Genomic DNA, 6,589 nt, shown 5'->3' on the forward strand with positions numbered 1-6,589 from the left:
ATCATTGCTTGTACAGCCCTCTCGCAGTGTCCGGAGCAAGTATGGTGGGTCTGACACACCGGTGTCAATGTGTTCTTTTTTCCATTTCCAGGAGTGTATATCCTCGACCTGTCTCTGCAGATCAGCCACTTCCTTTACGACTGACCATATGGTTTTTATTTTCATCCTGAGACTTAGCTATTCTATCTGCATACCACATACTTTTTGCCTTCCTAATAACTGTTTTAAGCACCTTACAATACTGTTTGTAATGGGCTGCTGTATTTAGATTGTGACTGTTTCTAACGTTTTGATATAATTGCCACTTTGTTCTACAAGATATTCTTAACCCTCTAGTCAGCCACCCAGGCTGCCTGTTTGTGGTAGTACCCTGTTTCGAACCTTCTAATGCAAAGCAACTTTCAAAGAGCACGAGAAAAGTCTTGAGGAAAGCATTATATTTATCGTCTACTGTATCAGCTTTATAAACATCTTGCCACTCTTGTTGCTTGATAAGGTTTACAAAGGTCTCTACAGCAACTGGATCAGCTTTCCTAAAACGTTGATAATTATATTTAACATGTGTTGCAGCACAAAAATCTTTTAGAGTTAAAATTTGTGCATCATGATCTGAAAGGCACTCACCTTTTTGTTAACAGAATGCCTTTCTAGTAATGAGGAATGAACAATGTTTACCCATTGCCACAAAGCCCATATTCTACTGTTTTTTTTTTTTTTTTTTTACACATTTCAGAAGAATCTTTGATGTCAAATTCCGCATGAGCTTGAGGAGCTTCTGTCAGGTGAAAGACAGAGGTAGTTGTTCATTTATTCTGGTAAGATTAGGACCACCAGGTACTCTCTTACATGTAACCAGGAATTTTATATATTTCACATTATGCCCACATAATGGCGTAGAGTTTATAAAAAGATTTACATTTAACATAGGAGACAACACTTAAAAAGTAACTGTAACATAAATAGTGGAAAGCATTACTACATGCAGTAGGAAAAAGTAGAGTTAACTTCAGTTCTGTGAAAAGCAGAAGCACAAAGGCAGATTACAATCAAGTAAATTTAAACTGAAGGCGGCAATGGACGTGTTATATGGAATGGGAGAGAAATATGAATGTGGTAGAAACACAAGTAATGAAAGAAGAGAAAGAAATGGCGTGACTGAGAAACGAAAAGTAAAATCACCATAATTGGGACAGCGTGGAAACATTTGTTACACTCTTTGACAGACAGAAAAATTATCCATACGCTAATCAGCCAGAACATTATGACCACTTACCTATCTCCCGTAAATTCCGGGGGTGGGGGGTGCGATGAGCTCTGACGCCATGTTCAGTCACTGGTCACTGTCGTCGGGAAACTTGATCGTCATGAAGGGGTGTAATTAGCCTACAACCAGTGTATGATACTCTTTGCCCATCATGGTGCTTTGCGCAAGGTCCACTGGACCCACGGATGACCACGTTAGTGTTCCCCAGTGGGTAATGGAGCCGGCGCCAGCATGTTACCGCCCCGCTGCACAAGTGTCAAAGAGGTGTTCCTCTGGAAGACGACGGATTTGCGCCCTCCATGGACACGCCGAAGAAGGTATCGGGATTCATCAGACCACACAACGCTCAGCCCTTGCGCCAACGTCCAATGCCAATGGTCACTAGGCCCATTTCAGTCGTAATTGCCGATGTCTTGGTGTTAACAATGATACAAGCATGGCTGCGGAGGCCCGTCGTTAGGAGTGTTCGGTGCACTGTTTCAGACACACTTTATACTCCGCCCAGCATTAAAGTCTGATGTTAGTTCCACCACAGCTCGCCGCCTGCCCTGTTTTACCAGTCTGCTCAGCCTACGACGTCCAACATCTGTAATGATGGGTGGCCGCCCAACCCAACGACATCTGGACGTGGTTTCGCCTTGGTTTCGCCACTTCTCGAATACCCGTCAAGTCATGCTGTTTCAGAAATTCTCCTACCGAGTCTCCCGGCCATCACAATCTGTCCTAGGTCAGGCTCCGATAGATCGCGCGCCTACCTCATTCTACACATGGACAGCACGCTCACTGATATTACATGCACCTTGCGTGTGTCCGACTAGCAGACATTCCTCGTAGATGACGCTGCCGTCACCTGGACGATTTCATATAGGTGGTAGGTCGGTGGTCATTATGTTATGGCTGAGCAGTGTATGTTAATTTTTATGGGAAAGTTACGACGTAGACAAACGGAAGCGCTTCAGCTTTTTCTTCAATCGAACAGGGCGTAGACTTTTGCGCAGTGTGCAGGATAACTTGTTCCTGAGTTGGAAAGCACCAACACAAGGGTAGTTTGCGAATGTTTTTTTTTTGTGTTATGGGTTGATAAAATTAGGGTATCAGACAACTGAGAACTGAATTGTGATTATAATGGCATGACAGTCACTTGATCGCTGATGTAACGTACTGGGGTGCGTGAGCACTGAGAAGCCAATGTAACAGAAAACGTATGATAGTCACGTAACTTGCCTAACAGCCATCATCCTAACTGGGCTTATGAGGCACTGAACTGGTCAAACACTCATGTTGCAGGTGTAGCGCATACAAGCATTCATGCTTCTGACTACAGTTTTCGCTACTTGCGCCATATTTGACTTTGTCTTGAGCAGAAAGACATATGGACTTGGTTTAAAAGTGCGAAATTTTGATAACTAGTGCATGTTAAATATGACTACCGAACAACTGTAATCAGAAATGCATAGTCCATTTGCCTTCAGGTATGGGAATAGTATCTTTTAGGAAGGCCTGCAGATAGCGTTTTCTTTCTCTGTGTAAATGAGTAGATCGTCAGTATATCTAAATCTGCATCAACACGATTACTCTGCAATTCACAATGAAATGCACGGCAGAGGGTTCATCGAACCACCTTCCAGTTATTTCTATACGTTCCACTCCCGAACAGCGCGCGGGGAAAACTAACACTTAAATCTTTCCGTGCGTGCTCTAATTAATCTGATTCTTTAATGGTGATCATTTCTCCCTATGTAGGTTGGCGCCAACAGACGACTTTGACACTCTGGGGAGAACGTTGGTCGTTGAAATTTAATAAGAAGATCTTGCTGCAACGAAAAACGTCTTTCTTTTAATTATTTCATATCATACATGTGATACTGTCTCCCCTAAGGCAAAATGAGCCGCCTTCTTTGGACGTTTTCGATGTCCTCCATCAATCCTAACTGATGAGGATCCCACACCTCACAGCAATATTTCAGAATAGGGCGGACAAGCGTAATGTGAGCAGTCTCTTTAATAGATCTGTTGCATTTTCTAAGCATTCCGCCAATAAATCGCTTCCGTGATAGTTCCAGTTTAAGTTACTAATAATTGTAATCCCTAAGTATTTAGCTGAATTGACATCCTTTAGATCTGTGTCATATATCATGTACCCGAAATTTAGCTGATTCCTGTTAGTCCTCATGTTAATGACCTCACATTTTTCATTATTTAGTCAATTGCCACTTGTCGCATCCTACAGACGTAGTACAAGTTTTACGTCTAAATTTCACGTTTCATGAAAGTGAAAATGTTAACTAGAAACGGGAATAACATTGAATCCTGTGAAAGATCTCTGCTGGCTCTACTAGGGCCTACTTGATGACTTTACTTTTTTATAATCAGTGATCTATCAGAGTATTATTGCAGCTTGCTCACGTATTTTTGCCTAAAAACAAATATAAGTGACACAGGTGAATCGCAACACATATTTTTTGCTCCTAAACAATGAGGGCATGCTTGTAGGTAAGAGAGAAAAGTGCAGTATATGCTGAGACAACTCATCAGACTTGACAACGGAAGAGGAACACTTTTCCGTTAGATATAATTGTTATATTTGTTGCAAGCCGCATTAGAAATGTACGTAGTCACCTTTCGTGAAATATAAGGCATCAGTGCGCAGTTACGTCTCAGTCTTGAAGGCCTCTGAGATCAGAGACTGCGCAGCTTAAGCATGTTAACCCTGCAGAATGAGCTCCCAAGCAGAAACAAACAGGTTACGCCAGCTGCTGTAGCCGGCCGAAGCAGGAATAATCCGGTTTCCTGAATCTGTGCCAGGAGAATTCTGACGTGATGCACTCCTTCGGTAGCTCAGTTGGTAGAGCGGTGGACTGTAGTTGGAGTTACGGCAGATATCCATAGGTCGCTGGTTCAAATCCGGCCCGAAGGAATATTTTTAAAAAGTCTAGGAGCATTCCCTCGGCATTATGAAATAAAGCAAAACTACTGCGAAACCTATGTGGCCATCAATCTTACTTCTGAAACTTGTACAACTGTAGTACAATATTCGGGGAAACAATGGGGGTGAATGAAAGATTAGTTTTTGGTTGCAGACAAGAGAAGCAATTGTGAGCTAGCGCTTAGACACGCAGTTCATATATCCCTAAGACATTTGTGGACATAGAGAACTCTTTCGACAGCGTACAGTGTAATAAGAGAGGAGATGGAATAGGATGTTCAAAATTCGGTGACGATTTAGGGTAAAGTTTAAAGATAGAACAGTGAAAAATAAATAAATAAAAACGATTTCATGTAACAGATGATGTGAAGCCAGATTGTAGCTTATTGCCAGTGTACCTTGCTGAAAGTACTAGGTGAACAGATATCAGTGCTGGATTTCGCAGAAGACACAGTCATTCTGCAGGAGTATAAGGAAGACTTAGGGGTAATACTAAGTAGAAAGAGCTATTTGCACAGAATTATGCTCAAGAATAAATAAAATTAAGATGAAAAGGATTAAAAGAATTAGAAAGTGGAATAACAACTCGACGAAAAGTGGAAAAGCACAGTAGTAGAAAGTTGACGGTACTTCCGTCGTTGTTGTAACTGATAAAAGGCATCTATGTAACTAGATCAAATCGCAAAAAAGTGTAGTTTTGTGTCTGGCACCAATTCACACTGCCCACCCAGCCCACGTATCGATACAGACGTGCCGTCAGAGATCTACAGGCTGTGTTGCTATCGGGTGATTGTGGCGTGCCGGTATCAAGATAGGGCCGGTCATATGTAAGTCAAACTCTCATTTAATCTATAGAGCCTTTGTCTACGCTCCATATTATTATTCTGAGATCGGTTTTGACTGCTTAAGGGTCTATACTTGGGCCATTCTCTGGTCGGAATTATCTTACTTTACGACAACCTTCGCTGAATTTACATGACGTCCTGGAAGCCATGGATTAAGGCAACACGTGTATGCAGCACTTCTTGACTTCTGAAAAACATTTGACTCAGTACTGCACCAACGATTATTAACAAAGATAGTATTGTATGGAGTCACAAACAATATTTGTGGCTAGATTAACTTTTTCTTGGCAGGGAGGAAGCAGTATGTTATCTCGAATGGAAATTAATCGATAGATGTAGAAGTAAGTGGGAAGGCGTGTCCCAGTGAAACGTGTTGTTAAGGTTGTATGTTAATGATCCAGCAGACAGTATCAACAGCGACCGCATTTTTTTTTTTTTTTTTTTTTTTTTTTTTTTTTTTTTTTTTTTTTTGCAGATGATGCAGTTATCTATAACGAAATGAAATCGTCCCATTGCATACGACGGCGTCGTACGAGTCTTTCTATTTGACGACACCTCGGTGACATGGGCATCGATGATAATTAAATGATGATACAGACACAGTACCCACTCCCCGAGCGGATAAAATACCCGACCCGGCCGGGAATAGAGCCCAGGCGCCATTTATGGCAGTCAGTCGTGCTGACGAATTCCCTGCAGAGGCAGACATAGTTTCCTGCAATGATGTAATGTGTAAATAAAAGCTGCAAGCAATATTAAATCAGAGGTGGACAAGATTTGAGGGTGGTACAAAGACTGACAACTCGCATTAATACACAGAAACGTAAAAGTAAGCCCTAAACAAACGAAAAAAAGTGGTATCCTACGAGTACAATACCAATGATTCGCAGTTAGAGTCAGTCAAGTCATAAAAATACATGGATGTAAACATGAACGCATAGGCTCAGTTCGGTAAGGCTGGTGGGAGACATTGCTTCATTGGCAGCATACAGGGAAAATGTGTGGGTGATCACATACTTTGTTTCTACCTACAGCCGGCCACGGTGGTCTAGTGCTTCTAGGCGCGCAGTCCGGAACCGCGGGACTGCTACGGTCGCAGGTTCGAATCCTGCCTCGGACATGGATGTGTGTGATGTCCTTAGGTTAGTTAGGTTTAAGTAGTTCTAAGTTCTAGGGGACTGATGATCACAGAAGTTAAGTCCCATAGTGCTCAGAGCCATTTGAACCATTTTCTACCTACAGGTGTTGGACAAAAATATGGAAACATTGAGATAAATGCATGCTTGAACATAAATGCAGACATTACCCACACCTGCAGGTTGTACTGTTGTATTTGACCACGAACGGGCATCTCTGCAATGCCCTCAATACGTTTCAAGTGTCAGTCGCGGTCAGAACAGCGTTCTGTGTAGTTCTGACAGCGCTATTAGTTGTGAGTGCATTATGTCGGAGCTACGAGAATTCGAATGTGAGCAAATTTTTGGTGCTCATATGGTGGATACTTCCGTAACCAAGGTACCTGAAGTGTCAGTTGGTTCAAGAGGCACCGTACCG

General features: G+C 42.2%; 1 non-coding gene across 1 annotated transcript; it reads left to right on the forward strand.

The window, feature by feature from the left end:
- The first annotated feature begins 4,091 nt into the window (after positions 1-4,091).
- Positions 4,092-4,181, forward strand: Trnay-gua (transfer RNA tyrosine (anticodon GUA)). Its single transcript is given in 2 exon segments — positions 4,092-4,128; positions 4,146-4,181. It is a non-coding gene; the product is annotated as a tRNA-Tyr (tRNA).
- The last annotated feature ends 2,408 nt before the right edge of the window (positions 4,182-6,589 follow it).

The sequence above is a fragment of the Schistocerca cancellata genome, chromosome 2 (assembly GCF_023864275.1).
Source record: "Schistocerca cancellata isolate TAMUIC-IGC-003103 chromosome 2, iqSchCanc2.1, whole genome shotgun sequence".
Classification (NCBI taxonomy): Eukaryota; Metazoa; Arthropoda; class Insecta; order Orthoptera; family Acrididae; genus Schistocerca; species Schistocerca cancellata.